General features: G+C 56.8%; 1 protein-coding gene across 5 annotated transcripts in view; it reads left to right on the top strand.

Moving 5' to 3' along the window:
• CASZ1 (castor zinc finger 1) overlaps positions 1-18,846 on the top strand; it is a 150,602-nt gene that overhangs the window by 27,791 nt on the left and 103,965 nt on the right. For 4 of the 5 annotated variants that reach the window (XM_066375046.1, XM_066375047.1, XM_066375048.1 and 1 more), the window contains exon 2: positions 5,365-5,516. The gene's annotated coding sequence lies outside the window, so the exon portion shown is untranslated. Of the gene's footprint in view, positions 1-4,896; positions 4,916-5,364; positions 5,517-18,846 lie in introns of those variants that run through there. The other variant, XM_066375050.1, reaches the window with a different exon arrangement.

Below are 18,846 nucleotides of genomic sequence, written 5' to 3'. Positions count from 1 at the left end.
AAAGTCCTTAGTGCTTAATAAACATCATTCCTCCTCTACTGTGGCAGAGCCTGGGGACCTTTTTCCTCTTCCCTGCATTTCGCCTTTTTGATTTATTATTATCGCCATTTTGCAGATGGGAAAACTGAGGCACAGAGAGGTTGAAGTAATTTGCCCAGGGTCACACAGCGTGTAAATGACAGAGCCAGGATTCGTACCTGGCAGTCTGGCTCCGAAGCTTGTACACTAACCCACCCACTAGGTTCTGCTGTCTCAGTGACTGATGGGTTGCCTGTATGCTTGTGCCTGTGTGTGTGCTCGTGTGTGGGCCATAGCCCTGCCCTCGTGCGGGTCTCAGGCCGACCCCACTTCTGACCCCTCCACACTGTCATATGTGGCTACCTCGGGTTCAGCGACCCCATCGTTTTCTGGGGCCCTGTGGCCCTGCTCTGGGTGGAGCTTATCTCCCCACCCCCTTGCCGTCCCCCTCACCCTGGCTTCACCTAGGCTGCTGTGAAAAGGTGGTGGTTTCCATGGATACCCGTCTCCCTCTAGCGACACGCCCTTTTTTGTATAACTCTGTTCCCTGGAGTTGATTGTTTTTGGCACAGGGCTCTGTAAACGCATCCAACAATTAAAAAGGGGGAGGGGTGGAACAAAAGGGAGACAGATAATAACTGTGGGGTGAGTGACACACAGGAGAGCCTCTGGGGGTGTGGGTCCCCCTCTGTGTCCCCGGGGCTGGCAGCAGGACAGCCCCTTATGCGGACAGAAAGGCCACCTAACCAGCTGGCCCGGAGTTCTGCTTGTGGAGTTCTGAATTCCCTTCCTTCCGTCGGAGCTGTGTTCTTGCTGCATTTATCCCTTCCTCAGAAATCTAAAGGGGCCCAGGCGCAGAGCCACCCCAGCCATCTCCAGAGGGCACCTGAAGCCAGGAGATGCCAGTGTGGACCCATTTGCATATTTGCTGCCCTTGTTTTGGTTAATTGTGTGTGTGTTTGCTCTGTTTGTGTACCTGCCATCAAATACCTACCGCGCTGGGCGTACCCGTCGGAGGCTGTGTGAGGTCACTGATGAAAAATGCAGTGAAAAACACTTTCGTGCCACAGCACATCATGTAGGATTTTTGTATTAAGATGTGGATTTTTTTATTGTTTTTTTTTTTTTTCCTTTTCCATACAGGCCTGGAGTTGGGCAATGTGCACGTCTGTGTTTTTGTTTTCACTCCGGGTGGTTTATGAAATCTGCTCATTAGGGCTCTGTCCTCTCCCCACCCCCGGCCTGTTCTTCCAGCCCTTCGTCCTCTCCGTGTGGGTCTTTTCCCACCACCTCCCAGTGTCTTCTCTCCTCTGGGGAGGTGATGGGTGCCCTCCCCCCAAAAAAACACACACACTCACCCAGGTGAAAGCCGGGCTCCTGCGGCCCTGTTCCCAATCGTGTTTCTGAGGCAGGTGCACACTGCGGTAGGAGGTCCCCATGCTTAGCTGGAGAGAAAAAATGGAAGTTGTCCCATCCCCGCTGAACCTCCTCACTTAGAGTGACGCTCTCCTGGGTGGCCTTCTTGTCCCCCTTGAGTCAGAGGACAGGTGGTGAAGGACAGCTCAGCCCCTTCGCTGTCCAGGAGGCCATGCCCACCGCTGATACCCCACTTACCAGTAGGTTTCAGGGTTCTCCTGCTCACCAGGTGTGTCCCTGGAGGACTCGCCTTCCGGCACTTGGAGCCTAGCCAGAAGGGAGCCCCCAGCACAGCCTTTGCCTCCCGTGCCCCCCTCCCCCCACACACACACCAGTTGTGACTTCGAGTGCTGTCTTGTGGTTCTGGGATCTGATGGGGACTCGTTTGGAGGGCAGACCTGAGATTCAGGTGGGAAGTGGCATTAGCTCTGCGTGGGTGCTGAGACCCTGGCTGGGGACAGAGAGGAACCTCTGTGTGAGTTGGGCCTTGGAGCTCATCAGTCCTGCAACACTTCCGGGCTGTGACCTTCGGCAAGTCACTTTGTATCTCTGTGCCTGCCCTTTCTAATCTGTCTACAGGGGCCACAATCCTACCCCCTGCGTGTTTGTTGTATTGTAAAGTTTCTGTGCGATCACTTAGCATGGTGCTGGGCGGATCGGAGGCTACAGTTAGTTAGCACACTTAGCTTTCACTCAAGCCTACCGGCTGACCGCCCCTCCGAGTATGCCCTCCGCTCCCAGCTTGCTCCCTGGCACATAGTAGGCACTCGGTCAGTTCTTATGGGCATCAGTTGGAGGAGGATCAAGTAACCAAGCAGCCCCTTTGAACCTGAAAGTCATTAGTTACTGGTGCTAATGAAGGAATAGGGAGAGACCTAGACGCGGGCCGGGGCTTACGGGAACTGAGCAGAGTGGAGCGTGAACGTCACCAGGGAAGCACTCCACTGCTTGGGCCCGTCTGGCTCCGACAGGACATCGGGGACTAGTGCGGCCCTGCACACGCTCCCGCTGCCCACGGTGGGCCCGCTGTTGTGCTGAATGCTGGGGACGCCCAAATAATGAGGACCCAGTCTCTGCCCCCGAGGAGCTGAAAACCCAAAGGCAGAGACAGTCTCGTGAACAAATGACTTGAGCCTGGTGTGGATTTCAGTGCCACAGCGAAGGATGCGTGAGTTGCAGAGTAGAGGGGCATCGGGGCCTGCTTGGGGTCGGTTCTGGAAGGTGACCTGGAAGACTTGGAAGCACAGGGCGGAATGTTTCTGGAGCACTGTGAACGCCTCACAGCCCTGGTCGGTCCCCCACCCAGCTGCTAGGTCGGACAGAGGGTGGCAGGCACTGTCGCCCTCTGACCCGTGAGGAAACTGGGTCCTAGGGAGAAGGGATGGCTTGTCCAAGAGCCTACGGCCATTTGAGGTGGCAGAACTGGAACTCGGAGCCGTGGCTTTTGATTCTTGGCCCAGTGTTATTTCTATAACTGCACGTGGCTCTCACTTCACCCGGAGCTGCTGGCCAGAGAGCTCCGTCCTCTGGGCTCTGCACGTCCTGGCTGGGACTCCTGCTCCGGCCGTGGCCCCGGGGCCTATACCGTGGGAGGGCCCGTCCATGGGAGGGCCCGTCCGTGGAAGGCCCCGGGGCCTGTGCCCTGGTTTGGTAAATGGGTCAGGGCACTTGGTTGAGGACAGTCCCCGAGCGAGGCCGCACCCTGGCAGGGCTGGAGGATGGCAGGAATGGGGAACACTGAAGAGGAGAGGAGGAGGAGGAGGAGGAGGAGGAGGCGGAGGTGGCCTGGCCACACCCTTTATTCAGTTGCTCCGGCTGCCCTGGGCATGTCTCTCCCTCAGCTGAAAAAGGCCAGGCCAGGGCCTCGCCAGGGCCCGAACACCCTTCCCCTGTGGCTGGAGCTCGCTTCTGAGCTTGGGGACCTAAGACCCTGGTGTCATTAGTGTTCACCATTCATGTGTGGTCAGACTCAGGTCTCGCCAGCTCCTTGCCATGGGTCAGGGAGGTGGGAGTGTTTCTCTGGACCCTCTCTCTGGGGAAATGTGTATGCCTGGGAGGGCCGAGTGTCAGCCGCCTGGGTAAGGTGCTGGCTGGCAGGCGGGGCAGGGGTCATCCCAATGGGTAGAGAGCTATAGGTGGTCTGAAACACCCCTTCCTCTAGCTGAGAGATATTTGGTTGGTGGGTGGGCTGCCCAGGACTTTGGGGAATCTGGACCAACAAGCAAGGGAGTGTCAGAGCCTGGAGGAATGAGTCTCCCAGTGGCCCTGAAGTTCCCATTAAAGTGTTTTTTCCTCTTTTTTAAAGAAAAAAATATTCCCAAACTGGAAAACAAAGGAAATCCACTTCCCCCAAATCACACGAAACTCACATTAGGGGCCTGGCGGGAATCCATGGAAACCAGGAAGCCCGCTGTTAACCCTGTGTGCGGCTGAAGGGTGGGGTGGGAGCCAGCCTGATCCGAGCCCCAGACCACTGTCCCCAGCCCTCCCGATGGCGTCCCCCAGGGAGCTGGTCTCGGTGGCATGGCCCCAGAGCAGAGGTGGGGTAGAGCCAATGCTGGAAGTGCCGGCCTTCAAAGCACCAGCTCCCCTTCCGCTGGTGACCCAACCTTGGGAAGCAGGAGAGGAGGGGTTCGTGTACCTCAGGGAGGCCCCTGGGGGATCCAAAGGCTGGGCCAAGGTGGAGAACCTGCTGGGCAGCTGCCCACACCATGCCACACTGTGGAGTCAGGGCCGAACCCACTCACACGCTTCAGGAACACATAGGTGCTGTGGATGCTGCAATTCCCCAGCCAAGGGGGTGGGGGCGGGGCGGGGTGGGGGAGGGAAGGGCCGGAACTTCAGCCACCTTCCTCCCTGCTGTCAGCCCCACAGGCAGGGTGAGTGCGACCGTGGACAGAGGGCCCCAGGGGCTCCTGCACCCCACTCTCAAATCTAGGAGGCCGGATTGCCAGGCCTGGGAGGTTGGGCGCCCAGGTGGTTAGAGTGTTCATGTATTTGCACACATATGGACTAATTTTTCTCAAAGGGCTGAAAATATTTACAGGTTTGAAGTTGAAACACAAACAGGAAAAGCCCTTTAAAAAGTGAGTGTAGTGGATATTCAAAACAGGAATCACCATGGAAACACCACAATATTTGCTTAAATTGATACAAAGGTTGCCAGTAGCAGGGCACCAACTTTCTTTGGTCACTTTTTTTCTTTTTTCCCCAACACCTATAACAAATGACCCTCGGCAGCCCGCTTTCTGGGTGTGTGCACACACCGTCTCCTCTCTTCTATGAGGTGAAACCGCCCAGTACCCGAAGAGAGGGGTGGGGAGGAGAAGAGGAAAAACCAAACCCGCCATTCTGAGTAGCTGCACAGACACCTGTTGATTCCATTTTTAGAGATTCCCATAAGGCCAGCGGGAGGTCATGGGAGCAGCTGGGAGCTAGCTGAGGGAAAGTCTGGGGGAGCGGGAGGCTGGGGAGCCCAAGGGTTGGTTCGGTTGCATGGCTCTGGGTCCGATCTGGTTTCCAGTGTTGGCTTGCTCCACTGTCAGGCTGACCTTTCACCCCTGGGCTGAGCCTTGGGTGTGATCACTTTGTTGCTACCTGAGTTGATTCCTGACTGGTCTATTATTGTTTCTACATGTTTGATTTTTTTGTTTTGTTTTGTTTTGTTTTGTTTTTTTGTTAGGTGTGACAACTCTGTAGCAATTGGCCAGTAATTGTGCAAAGGGTGCATTGGCTGTAGGGTCAGGCATGGCACTCAGCACAGCAGTGCCATCGCTGACTAGCAGGCAAGTCTGAGAATCTCTTATTTTGCTGGCTGGTTACTGCGTGAGATGTTGGAACCGTTCCGGCCTGCGCCCTTCCTCCCCCTGGGATGGATTTGTGGGTCTCAGCTGTAGCCTAACAATCCATTTTCCGTTCTTATTTTGGTAGACAAACAGACCTCGCTGACTGAAGGCAAAGACCCTCTCCAGCCCATCTGCCCTTCCAGCTGCCTCAGCTGTCCCCTCCTGCAGAAGGGGTCCTACAGCTCCAGTGGTGTGCTTTGGAATGGACTTCAGACCCCGGCCCCTTGGGATGCAAAGGTAGTTGCTCCTGATCCCCAGGACGTCACTGGGAAATATGGGGATGGGCCGTGGTAGGCCTCTCCCAGTGGGCTCTCACCTGGATGGCGGCAGCTCAGGCACCAGAGGTGAAAAGGAGAAAATGTAAGGTTGAGGAAAGAGCCTGGGACACCTGCCTGCCAGCCCTGGCTGGGCCGTCTACTCATGGCTTTCTTCCCTCTGGATCTCGGGTCCCCATCTGTAAAATAAAGAGCTTGGAAGGAGTGACCTTTAAGAGCCCTGACAGTATGACCAATGTATGGCATTGAATGGGGCCAGCAGCATACAGGTTTTCCAGGGGAGGCCTGGGCTTCCGCGGACACCACTCCTGGAGCTGAGCACCAGGTCATTTCTCCATGTCATCTCTGAGAGCAGTCGGTCCAGCCTCTCTGCATGTCCAGTGGCTGCTGCTTCTCTCTGAGCTCGGGTGGGCCTCTGGCCCAGGCAGGACCCGCCTTAGAGGAGAAGCCACAGGTGTCCTTAGATCCAGGCTCGGAAATTACCCCTTGCCTTAGGAAGGTCATGTATGCCAGGAATGCGTAATCCAAGGGGCTGGTACTGTCAGATACTTACCTGCAGGACTTAAATGTGGTTTTTAGGTTTAGAACATGGCAGGTGACATATCACATGTTGGTCATTATTCAGCGTTCTCTTAACATCCTGAGGGAGCCTGGCCTGTGGTGGCGCAGTGGATAGAGCGTCCATCTGGAATGCTGAGATTGCCGGTTCGAAACCCTGGGCTTGCCCGGTCTATGCACATACGAGAGTTGATGCTTCCTGCTCCTCCCTCCCTTCTCTCTCTCTCTCTCTTCCTCCTCTCTAAAATAAAATCTTTTAAAAAAGGAAAAAGATCCTGAGGGAACCAGACTAGAGGGGTTGCGTGTTGATGGGCAAGGCCTTGGGGTAGGGGTGGGACTGAGGGCCTAGGGCAGGGGTCCCCGAATACGGCCCGCGGGTCACATGCGGCCCCCTGAGGCCATTTATCCGGCCCCCGCCGCACTTTCGGAAGGGGCACCTCTTTCATTGGTGGTCAGTGAGAGGAGCATAGTTCCCATTGAAATACTGGTCAGTTGGTTGATTTAAATTTACTTGTTCTTTATTTTAAATATTGTATTTGTTCCCGTTTTGTTTGTTTTTTTACTTTGAAATAAGATCTGTGCAGTGTGCATAGGGATTTGTTCATAGTTTTTTTTATAGTCTGGCCCTCCAATGGTCTGAGGGACAGTGAACTGGCCCCCTGTGTAAAAAGTTTGGGGACCCCTGGCCTAGGGGATGGCTGGGAGCCCACGGCTGGGCGCCACTGCCCTGGTGTGTGCCAGACAGGAGTCGGCAGAGCCAGGTCACCCCATTGTGCTCCTGTTCCCCACGGGCACGGCAGGCAGGCGTGTCCTGCCCCATCCTCTGTGGCCTGGCTCCACACTTTTGGACTTTGAACTGGCCGGGAGGAAGCCCTTGCAGAGATGATGCCTTGGTGCCCACTGGGGTTTGAGACGTTCCCAAAGTTGTAGGCCAGCTTCATTTCAGGCCGTGCCACCTCAGTCACAGAAGTCTCTGATACAGCCAGGGACTTGCAAATCGGATGTCAATGTGGCCTTTGGTGGCCCGTGGCGCAGCAACCACGTAACCATGTGGCTGAGACTCTTCGTCCTGGCTTCCAGCATGCAGCCGCATTCCAGGGACTGGTCTGTCCCCACTGAGGCTGTGCCGCCGCTGTTCCTGGTTGGGAAGGGCCAGGGGGACTGTGGGGATGCATGGTGCCATCTTGCTGGGTTTCGGCACCAGCGCCTGCGCGTCTCTGCCTTCCTGGGCTCTTCCTGCCAGACTGCTTCCTCGATGAGCACGGGTCCTGGGACGGCAGGCCCATGCCTTCAAACCTCTGGGTGGGCTCCCCGCTTGGGCCCTGGATGTGAGCACACTGCCAGTGTGCCTGTGGCCACCCCGTCGAGGGAGAGCGTCTGCCTGTGGTGTTCTCAATGGCAGGCCTTTTGTTTTCTTTGTTCCCTTGGTAAAACATGCCCATTCGTTTTTTCCTTTCTGAAGTTTCCACTCAGTGCGGCCTCCCAGGGACCATGCAAGCTGGGATTTGCACCTGGCACCAGATACAGGCTCCCTGAATCCTCTGGGACCCCAGCATCCTCTCACCAGCGGGCTTGGGCTTCCCAATGAAGCTTGGGAACTGAGAGGGCTCTGAATGGGAATGGGATTGTCATGACCAAGCCCGTCCTCACTTACCCAGCCCTTCCCCAGGACGGGGTCCCCTGTGGCAGGAGGGCCCCATGGCCTCAGAGGTGTCCTGCTGCACGACACAGAAGTGCGGGCGAGGGGCTGAGTCTGTGCTTGGGCCTGGTCCACAGGCCTAATCCTGTCTAGTTCAGGTTCTCCCCGTTTCTGGCTACACCACAGAAGATTCGTTTGTATTTATCCTTCCGTTACGGAGGGCCTGGGGTCTGCAGCTCACTGGGGACCGAGTGAACAAGACAGCCCAGGCTCTCGTGGAGTTCTGGTTGGGTAAACAGACGGCAAACTAACCCACAAGAGAACAAGGAAGCCGTTAGTGCAGAATGGCCATGGGGTGTGATGGTGCGGGAGGTGACAGGGCCATCAGAGGAGGTCTCTTAGAAGAGGTGACACCTGAAATCGAAGGATAGGAAGCGGGCATCCCACCTGAAGGGGTGGGTGGAAGACTGTTCCACTCAGAGAGAGCAGCTTGTCTGGAGTCCTGAGGTGGAGTGAGCTCAGTACTACTGTGAGTGGAAAGAAGGTCCTGGTGCCCGGGTGGTGGGCGGGCTGGGGGCCGCGGTGCACGCGGCTTAGGCATGCCAGGGAAATTTGGGATTTTGTTCTTTGGGTGACACAGAAAGCTGCTTGGAGGGCTCTTGAACAGGACGGTAGAGTGATCTGATGTTTGTTTTGAAAAGATGGGTGGATTGGAGTTGGCAAGGGGAGGGAGGGAACAGGAGGCCAGAGGGGAGGCTGCTGCAGCCACTGGAGAGCCTGACGTGGGGAGGTGGACGTGGAGAGCAGCGGGCGGGGTCCGTGTATTCAGAGGGAGAGCCAACAGGATGGGCGGAAAAGACCCCTGGGTGACTCCAGCATCCCAGGCGTGTGACCCTCATTTTTCTCCTCTCTCTCGTGCCCAACAGGGCCAGAAAGGACTCATGGTTTTCAGAGGTTTAACATCATGTGGACTAGGGGGAGACGCACCATCCTGGTTGCTAAGAAAGCTTGTTTGAGTGGGTTAGGCATCTCTCGGTCAGCGCCATGTGGAGGGAAGGCCAGAGGCCTGCTTTCTCCAACACTGTTTTCAGCAGGGATTTCCAAGCTCGCTGTCCTTTGTCCCTGAGACTGCACCAAAGCCTGTTTTGTGCCTTTGCTCTACATGTTCTGTGCAGGGTCTGAGGTTGGGCCTAGAGGCTCATCTATACTGGATAGTTCCTCTCATTGTGGCTTTAGATGCGATCTGTGTCTCAGGGGCTGAGCTCCTGCGTGTCTTCTCCCCTGCGCCTGGACACACAGACCCGAGCCCTGGGTTTGCCTAAGACCTCATCTCCAAGGGGCCAGCTCAGCCTCCAACCTCAGCTCGTGGACAAGGGATTCTAGCAGTCTTCCCACATGAAAAGGCTTTGCACAGTGCGTGGTGTGAATTGCCATAGGTACCCCATCAGAAATGACCTGGGCCACTGTCCCATTCTCCAGGGTGTCTGATATGGGGCTCTCCACGGTCCTGGGTCCTGGGGTCACCTGTTTGGGCCAGGACAGAGCAGGCAATTCCAAGAGCGATGCTGTAACAACAAAGTGATCCCCAACACCAACCCTCCCCCGGCAAGTGCCATATAAGCCAAACAGCAAACCAGAAGTCTGGCTGGAGTGAGCATGAAGCCATCCCAGCCAGCTGCAGGGGCCCCAGTGAGTATTCACCCACACTGGCAACATATTCCCAGCCATATGGGCCAGGTCGGCCCTCTAGGGAAGCTCTGGGAGGCCTGACCTGCAGGGGGAGGGACAGGAGGGAGCAGGCTAGCAATGTCTTGCAGGGGGTAACGGGGAGGTCCTCAATGTGCAGCTGGTGTCTCTGTCTGGCTCCGAGGGGGGTGTCAGCCAGTTTTCTTGGGTGTGTCTGCTGGCATCAGAACACTGGGCTGAGCCCTGGGGGAGGGTGTGTCCGGGTGGGCAGGCGCGTGTGTCTGTGCATGCGCGGGAAGCTCTTCTGCGTGCTGCCTCCATGGCCTGCACTAGATCCGCGGCTTTCACTCATAACTGGACTGGACAGTTCTAACTCCACCCTCCAGGGCTTTGATCGGATGTGGGGCTGGCCACTCTGGAGCACACGGCCGGGGTGGGGGTGCGGAGGGATGGGATCAGGAGAGGGAGGTGCTGGCTGAGGGGAACGGGGACCCAAGTCCTCTGCTGCAACCCCCCGACCCCGGCCCCGAGGCGATACTGTTTTTGGAATAAAGCGGACCCCAAGGTCGCAGCCCCTTTAGGGTGGGTGGAGACACGATGGGGAGATGGTTTGGGAAGAATTACTGATCCTCCTGATTTCTATCCTGTGAGACTTCTGCCTGATGTTACCGACACCCCCGCCCTGGGCCCTGGGCGGGGGTGTCCTTCCTCAGTTCTCCCTCGTGCCTTCCTTCCTCCTTAGCATCATCGGAAAGCGCCTGGGGTCCACCAGGCACAGACTCAAAGGGATGGGAGTTGGGAAGGCCAGCAGCATCTGCTCTGCCTGCAGTTACCCAGGATCCACTTTTTATTTGGTGACTTGGTTTCCCGAAAGAGGACAGCGGCCCGTGGCTCTGGGAGGATTGACGTCTGGGGAGAGGCGTGTGTGCCCCGCGTACACAGGGGGGACTTGCTGGCATGGGAGAGATTTTACACAGGGCTGGAGCCCTGGTGGCTGCACATGCGTCATCTTCTCTTGTGGATAATTAGGCTATTCCTACTTGGTCTTCTCCCAACTTTCTAGAACAGGGGTTGGGAACCTTTTTTGGCTGAGAGAGCCATGAACGCCACATATTTTAAACTATAATTCCATGAGAGCCATACAATGACCCGTGTACGTTATGCATTATCCAATAAAAATTTGGTGTTGTCCGGAGGACAGCTGTGATTGGCTCCAGCCACCGCAACCATGAACATGAGAGGTAGGAAATGAATGGATTGTAATACATGAGAATGTTTTATATTTTTAACGTTATTATTTTTTTTATTAAAGATTTGTCTGCGAGCCAGATGCAGCCATCAAAAGAGCCACATCTGGCTTGCGAGCCATAGGTTCCCGACCCCTGATCTAGAATCTACCCAGGTATTGACACCTGGGCCTGGTGTCAGCCCAGAGGATGCCACACAGAGGCACAAAGCTGTCGGTGGGGGGAACCTTGCAGCTGCTCCTTCATCAGGACCCTTGATGGCCACCCACCAGGGCCCCCAGTCCTGGGCGTATCCCTCGCCACCCAGGCTTTCTCCCTGGTTTGGTGTCTCAGGCCTTCAGGAACAGGAGCCTTTTCTGACCCTGAGCCTTCGTCCGGTCACCTGGGCTTGGGACCCCTGTGACCAGGGTGGGTGAGAGGCGGGAAGATGTAATTAATCACTAGTTTCTTCTCCGGAAATGCTAATCAGGAAAAGCAATTAAAAGCAACTTTTTTTTTTTCCTTTAGTAATCTGTGTTAAGAGCTGGTAATGAAGTTTAGGGCCGTTGTGACTCAATATTTCAGCTTCACCGACTCAAGTCAAAACAATGCAGGTCCCAGAGTTTGCTGGCAGCGGAACCTGGCCTCGGCAGGGAGTCCCAGGCGCTCCCTCTGCTCCTTGGGGTTCCCGCCGCACACCACCCTCAGCCTCACGCTGCTGCTGCTGCTGGGCAGAGAAGGCCGTAGTCTCCTCCCGTAGGGGTGGGTCTGGGTGGCACAGAGATGGGTACCCCAGGACATCCCTCAGGAGAGGCCCGGCCCGGAACTACGTCTTCGGGGACATGCTAGGTAGGACTGGAGTGTGAGTAGCACCTAATTTGGGGGCAGAATTGGGGAAGGGTGGGCTCTATAGGGTCAGGGGGAAGGAGACAGGTTCTTGGGGAGCCCTCTGGGTCAGGCCAGGGCCCAGACACACACGGGGCTCAGAGCCAGAAGAGGTGATAGTGGTCCACATCCGGACCTCTGACCCTCTGGTCATTCATATTTTGTTTTCATTCATTCATCGAGCATTATTGAGAGGCACCGGGAACTGGAACTGGTCATAGCAGTGTGAACAGACCAGGCGAGGACTCCTGTCCTTGTGCCGTTTGCATGCGGGTGGAGGGAGGCCAACGAGAGACGGGATGAAGACGTCACGGACGTGTGAGACAGCGACGGGTGTCCAGGAGGAAACGGGAGCCGGTGTGGAGAAGGGAAAAGGGGAGTGTGGATGGCAGGGGGAGGTGGGCGGATGGCTTGTCATGTTGGGTGTGACATCCGGGGCAGTCAGCCCTGAGATGGTGACATTTGGGTAAGAACAGAAGGAGGTAAGAGGGAGCAAGCCACCCTAATTGATATCAGGGAGAAGAGTGTTCCCATCACCGGAACAGCCAGTGGGAGCTCCCAGAAGCAGGAGCCCCCTGGTGTGTTGGAGAACAGCATAGATAGGGAGAAGTGAGTGGGGAAGATGCCGCAGAGGTCAAGGGGGTCCCATTGGGGCCCCCCCAGACCCTGGCAGCCTCGGAGCCATTGTGGGAACTCAAGCTTTTACCCTGAGTGAAATAAGGGGCTTTCTGAAGAGTTCTGAGTGACATGATCTGATTAAGCACAAGCTCTTTATTAAAAAGCAAGATGCAACTGTCGCTGACTCCTCCTCGGACGGGTCCCGTTTGTGCCCAAATCTAGGCCCCTCTGCTCCCACCTCCCTCGCCCATGTGCCCTCGAGCCGGCAAGGGGAGCGCTGCAGGGTCCGTTGGAAATCGCCCTGCCCCGGCCTCGGCCTGCTCCCCTGGTCCCACCTCAGGGAGCAGTTCAGAAACAGGGTCTTGTCACTTTAAGCAGCCCCCCGCCCGGCTTCCCTGGTCTGCTTTATCTGAAGTCCACGCGCATGTTGTTCCAGGACCGATCCGCTTAGCTAATTAATAATCTGACAGGAGCCACCCAGGGGATTAGCAGCTGAGCTGAGCTCCACCAAGCCCCAGCAAAATGAGCCCTGCACTCCTTGGGGACATGGAGGTGACTTTGGAGGGTGCAGGGAGAGGGGACCCCCACAGGTGAGAGCCATGGCACTGGACAGTGTGGAAGTGACCAGTGAAGGGAGATGGCAGGCAGGGTGACAGTTATGACCAGACCCTCTTGTAAAGAGACTGCTGTTCCGAGATGGACAGGACCCTGCACCCTCCCCTGCGGCCCCTCATGGCTTTGCTCACCCAACCGAAACCCTCCCCACTCGCCCCGTGTTCCCTGCAGAGGACCGGGCCGGGGTTGCTAGAGTTAGTAAATAAAAATGGAAGACACACAGTAAAATCAGAATTTCAGATAAACCACAAAAAATATTTTAGTGTAAGTATGTCCCATGAAGTATTTGGACAGACTTACACTGAAATAGTATTTACGGTTTACCTGAAATTCAAAGTTCACCAGTTGTCTTGCATTTTCTGACAACCTCGAGCAAGGAAGGCCAGAGGCTGTGGGCCCCCTCCCGAGAATAGCCTGGAGGTCCCTTGGGAGGAGGCAGCACCCTGGAGAAGATGCTTGGGGACTCGGCAAGCAGGACGAGGCTGGGGCACTGTGACTTCACTCCCACTGGCACGGGACAGGGACAGGACGATAGAACAAAGGCCAGCCACTTGCCAGGGTCTCCAACCTATATTTAGGCCCAGCTGGCCCTTGGATGAGTCAAGTCCAAGTCTCCTCTGAAGGGTCAGTGACCCTTGGGCTGGGGAACAAGTCCCAGGACCACCTTCCCCAGGTGAGGCTGGTGTCTAGGAATAGTCTGGGACCTCTCCTGAAGGGAGGGTCTGAAGTTCCTGGGGTCATTTGGGTTAGGTGGTCATCTGCTAAAAACAATTGCTCTGAGCCCAGGAAAGGCCTGTGGGGAAGGCTCACTGTGTGGGAGGGGCAGGCCAGTTCAGATGCAAGGTCACAGACAGATGCAAGGTCACAGACAGCCTGCTGAGCAGGGCCCCTGGGCCCTGGACAGAATTCCCTGCCTGCTGACCTCTCTGTGCCCAGCCCCAAGTCCGCCAAGAAGCCCCATGCCAGCTTCTCAGGGAGGATGTGCCACCGATGAGACAGGGCTGCCCAAAATGTCATTCCAGGGACCGGGAGGATGGTCTTTACTGTAAAAATTGATGGGGTCCTTACGGCTCCCTCTCATGACCCTTCTCACCAGTCCCATTCCTAAGTGGGCAGGGAGCTCAGGGCAACGAGAGGGGCCTGCTGCCAGCTGGTGCTAGCCCAGCCGCCTGCAGCCAAGGGGCCTGATGCCAGACGGGCACTGCCCCCGAGGTGGGAGCTCTCGCTCCTGCTCTGCCCTCCAGGAGTTAACAGCATCCTGTGCCCTGGGCCGCCTCCTCTCCCCCAGCCCCACTGCCTGCCTCCCAGCCTTTCCCGGCACAGCCAGCCCGGGCGTCTTGTGGTGGCGCAGAGGGGCTGGGGGTGCCTAGCTGGTGGGAACCTCTTCCGCTTCCCGAGCTCTCAGCCTCTCCCCCAGCGTGCCTGGCGGTTTGGCCCTGTTTCGCGAGCCGTCTGCTGCCCGTGCTGCCTCTGACCGACATCGTTAGCGTGGGTATTTATATTTCATTAACGACATTAAGCCCAAATGGCATTAAAAGCAAAGCTGGTGATAAATAGCTTATTAATAAACAGGGAGTGCTCCGTGCTGCCTGGCCTCGCTCAGCCCCGGCGTTAACCCTTGCTGCCCTAGATAAATACGCTTCACCCCAAAGACCATCCCTCCTTCCAGGACGGGCCTGGAAGAGCCAGTCACGTGTCCTCAGTCCCCCAGCTCCCCTGAGGTCAGTGCCTTTTGGATCACATGCGGGTCAGCTCTGGGTCACTCAGGCTCACAAAACCTGGCCGGCCCCCTCATAGCTTCTAATCAAATCTTCATCACCCTCTCCTCACTACTTTTGATTTCGTGCGTAAAGAATTCAAGAAATGTGGCTTTTTTTTTTTCTTCTTTAGGCTGTAAGTGCTCAGATCTTCCCCATCACCTGGTGGTTCCGACTGAAAGGAGGCTCATAGAATATTTGGAAACAAAAAGAGTGCTGCTCAGGAAAATAAGAGCAAGGGCAGTGATTGCTGCTGACATTCCCCAAGCATAATCAGAAGCAGGACTTCTGCCGACTGTCCCTCCTGTGGCAGCTCTTGAATGCTCCCGGCAACCCCAGGGAATGTTCGGCTCTGGCTCATGTTTTAGGGGAGAAAATTGCCTAGAAAGGGAGGCAGACCCACCCACGTCACACGTCACACAGGTGCTGGCTCCAGGGCAGCGTGCCCCCTCGCTGGAGACAGGACCTGTTGCAGAGGGGCCCATCCCTGGCTCCTGGGCCTCAGCCACGCCCCCCTCCCCCAGGCCTCTCAGCTGTGGCTCCAGCCTTGCCTGACCCAAGCTCCTTGCCCTTGGGACCCTATCACTCTGCTGCATGATGTCCCTGCCTGGGTGAGTGTACCTGTGCCAGCTGGCCACTTGGAGGGCACAGCCATGCGCCCCACCTAGGACCTGGAGCTGCCAGCCGAGAGCCACCCCCGGGGGTGTCCGGAGTGCTGCACAGGCCCCAGGGAGTTTCCGCTTCTATGGGGTGTCCTCCTGGGGCAGGGGCACCAGCCAGGCTTTGGTTGTTTGGGGTTGTAAGTTAGTGTTTCTTGGATGTAAGGCCATCTCTTAACACTTACAAGAAATGGGGGTAGACTCAGCCCTGGGAACCCCCCTACCCCAGCCCTCTACCTGAATTGTCTGAAGTCAAGAAGAGAAAGTAGAGCCTTGTCTAAACTTTGGCCCCAGCTGGAATTCTCCCTCTGTCCATGGGGGGGGGGGGCTGTCTGGGCCCCAACCTGGTGGAGGGGGACAAGGGGCTCTCTTGGAGTTTTGCAACATAGAAGGGAAAACAGGTTGGGGGGGGTAGGGGGGAGCGTCAGGTGAAGATGCTGCGTGGCTCCAAGGGGAGGAGGGGCGTCCAGGTAGCGTCACTGGGACCATCTGGTTGTGTCTGGTGAGCACTTGGGTAAGACAGAGCTAATTAATTAGCAGGACTCCTGCGGCCTCTGCCAGGGGCCTGGACTGCCTCTCACGACCCATTCCCAAACTGGGAAGGAAGCTGGGATAGCGGCCGCAGGTCTCCTCATCCAAGAGGAATTCCCCTTCTCATCCTGATGGATGGGAAGCCTGACCACCCCACAGAGCTGCGCCCGTGGGAGGAAGCCAGCAGGGGGGCCCCCACCTGGCTGATGTGCTAATGTTGGGACTGCCTGGCAGGTGGGATTAATGCTGGCTTCTCCTCCTCCTCCGGGGAAGGTCTTCCAGCTGGCTGTGACCTTGCAGGCCTTGGCCCTCACAGTGGGGCCTGGTGGGCGACAGGAAGTGGAGTCCTGCTTGTCAGCGGGCGTTACACGTGGAGCGCACAAGGCTCAGGCATTAAACCAGGGACCAGAGAGCCCAGCGTGGGAACAACCAGAGGGAGGGGCCAGCCAGGCCTGCCCCTGCCTAGATCTCGTGTCAGGCAGGAGAACTCGTTGGGAGAAAGGTCCAGTGGAAAGAGACGAACTTGGGAACCGGGGCAGCCTGAGTGGCAGGCAGGCCAATCATATTGTCCACGTGTGGCTCTCACCTCACCGTGATTTATCTCAGTGTCCTCTTTTGTGGACTGGGCACAATCATACCTCCTTTGCGGGAATGTGGTCTCTAGAGTGCCTGCGATAGGGCCTGGGGCCCTTAGGTTCTAAGAGAGGGGAAGCTGCGGTCCTTGTTGCTGTTGGACCCCACACCTGATCCGGGGTTGCTCCACCTTCTGTTTAAGGAATGGGAAAGGATATGGGCAGAGGATGCAGGGCGGATGGCGGCGCTTGGGCTGCGGCTCTGCTGGGGGGCAGTTACAGCCACAGGTAGGACGGGCCAGCCTATGCACCTGGGTTCCTGGAGCTCATCCCCCTCTACAAGGCTTGGAAGAGGCAGGGGGGCAGAGGAGAGCCTTTGAAAGGGGTGCATGGGGCAGCTCTCTCTCAGCGGGTGCTCATTCTGGAAGGGGAGCCGTGTGTGGGTGTGACAGTTCTGGCTGCAGGTGGCTGCAGTGACGCGTAGGGGAACAGAAGGATGGTGGGGGGGTCTTTGGCATGGTTGCCTCTGCCGCCTTTGAGGTCTGCTGTGGGTGAGGCAGGGTCTTGCTGTGCCTCCCTTGGTTGTAAGCCTACCTCACATCCCCTCAGTCTGCAAAGGGGGTGGGCGGTGGGGGTTGGCGGGATGGCAGCCTCTGCTCACTGGCTTGACACAGGCTGGGGCGTGTCCTATCCCTGGGCTCTTCCCTGGCCGTCTGGATGCATGCCTCTCTCCTGCCATTGGGACCTGGATGTTGTATAACATCGATTGAGGCCATTGCTTCTGCCACAGTCTGGCGCACGCTGGTCTTGGCACTTAGCAAGATGCCCCTGCCATGGGCTTTGGTTGACCTGCAAGGTTATGTCTGTTTGTACAAGAGATCGAGAGTATGAACATCCCCTCCTCCTGTCCACCCCCACTTTCCCAAGGACAGCGTCCCCTTCTTTTCCCAGCCGCTTCCTTAGTTAAAGTCAAAGGTCCCCTGTATTCTCCCAGGGCTTGAAAGGGGATGATGGAGTGGCCAGTGCCCCCGGGAGTGAGGGGTCTGTGTGTGCTCCCCTTGCCTAGGCCGGGTGGCGCAGATGACTGGGAGCCTTCGTGGCATGCCCCTGACATCTGAGGATTTCTGCCTACTCAGGAGAGACCACGTAAGGAGAAGCCTTGGGGACATCTGCTTTGCTCGCCTGACCTCCCAACTCCATGTGGGCCCAGCAGAAGGGCCTGCGGTCACAGCCTGAAGACAGCTCCAGGGAGTGGGAGAGGTGCTGTGTGGGTAGGTTGGTCATTGGCCAAGGAGCTGGTTCGTGTCACTCGGTGAGCAGATCTTGCACTGGATCAAAGGCCACTCCAAACCAGAGCTGTCTGCTTCCCCTTGCTCCCTCATCTCCAGGACCGGGAGAAATGGCTCCCCTTCCCCATGGCCCCATGGCTCCCTGACACCAGGCCAGCCTCTGTAGGCCGGGGCATAAGACGGCCCAAGGAGAAGGATCCAGGGCGAAGGCTCGCCCTCAGTAGGGGTGTGAGGTCCTGTCTTGGCCCTGTGCCTGCCCCAAGATGGGCAGCGCCAGCCCATCGGTGGGAACTGCTGGGGCCTGCCGCAGGGCGGCATCGCCTTTGTCGGAAGCCCCAGGACTCGGGAAGGGGGAAGAGACCACATGCGTCTTCCCTCCCCAGGGAGCTTTCCCCTACTTTCATTTTCTTTTTGCCACTATTTTCTCGTGGGGTCTAATTAAAGACTTGGAGCCGTTTACAGCCTGTGGTTGGCTTTTTATTTGGGTCCTTGGCAATTACCTCCTGCCCTAAAATAAGTTTCGATGGAACAGGGGTGGCTTTTTTTTTTTTTGCCAAATTCTTTGCTTCAGTTTTGCCATGTGTGTGTGTTTGCATGTTAGTGTGTGTGTTTGCGTGTTAGTGTGTTTGTGTGTTAGTGTGTGTTTGTTAGTGTGTGTTTGCGTGTTTGTGTGTTTGCGTGTTAGTGTGTGTGTTTATGTTAGTGTGTGTGTTTGCGTGTTAGTGTGTGTTTATGTTAGTGTGTGTTTGCATGTTAGTGTGTGTGTTTGCGTGTTAGTGTGTGTGTTTGCGTGTTAGTGTGATGAGGCCTTTCCTTCCTCCTTTTTTCAAATCCGGCCTCCTACTCCTACTCCACCTTCTCACCGTCCCCATCTCAAGTGTCCTGTGGCCAAGGGAGAGCCTGGATCACAGGAACAGTCTGTCCTCAGCCTCACCCTGCCCAGAGGCAGCTCTGTGACGACAGGCAGGTCAGCTGTTGACTCTGTGCCAGTGTCTTCACCTGTGAATGGGGCCAGCGGGCCGCACCTGCCACGGCCTTCCCCGCTGCGCTGCTCCCGAGCAGACCTCTGGCCAGAGCGGAGCCGGCCGGGCCCGGAGGGGAGGAAGCCCCCACGAACGTGGACAGGCCCCACTTTCCTCTCTCAGTCAACACACTTGTATTTGACTAGGCGCACGTAATCGTGGTCCCAAAGCTCTTCCCTGCTGTACCCCTCTCGGCTCCCCTGAGAACAGGTGTGATCACCCCACTTTATAGAGG

This window comes from Saccopteryx leptura, chromosome 3 (assembly GCF_036850995.1).
Source record: "Saccopteryx leptura isolate mSacLep1 chromosome 3, mSacLep1_pri_phased_curated, whole genome shotgun sequence".
Classification (NCBI taxonomy): Eukaryota; Metazoa; Chordata; class Mammalia; order Chiroptera; family Emballonuridae; genus Saccopteryx; species Saccopteryx leptura.
This window is presented reverse-complemented; position numbering and strand designations above follow the sequence as displayed.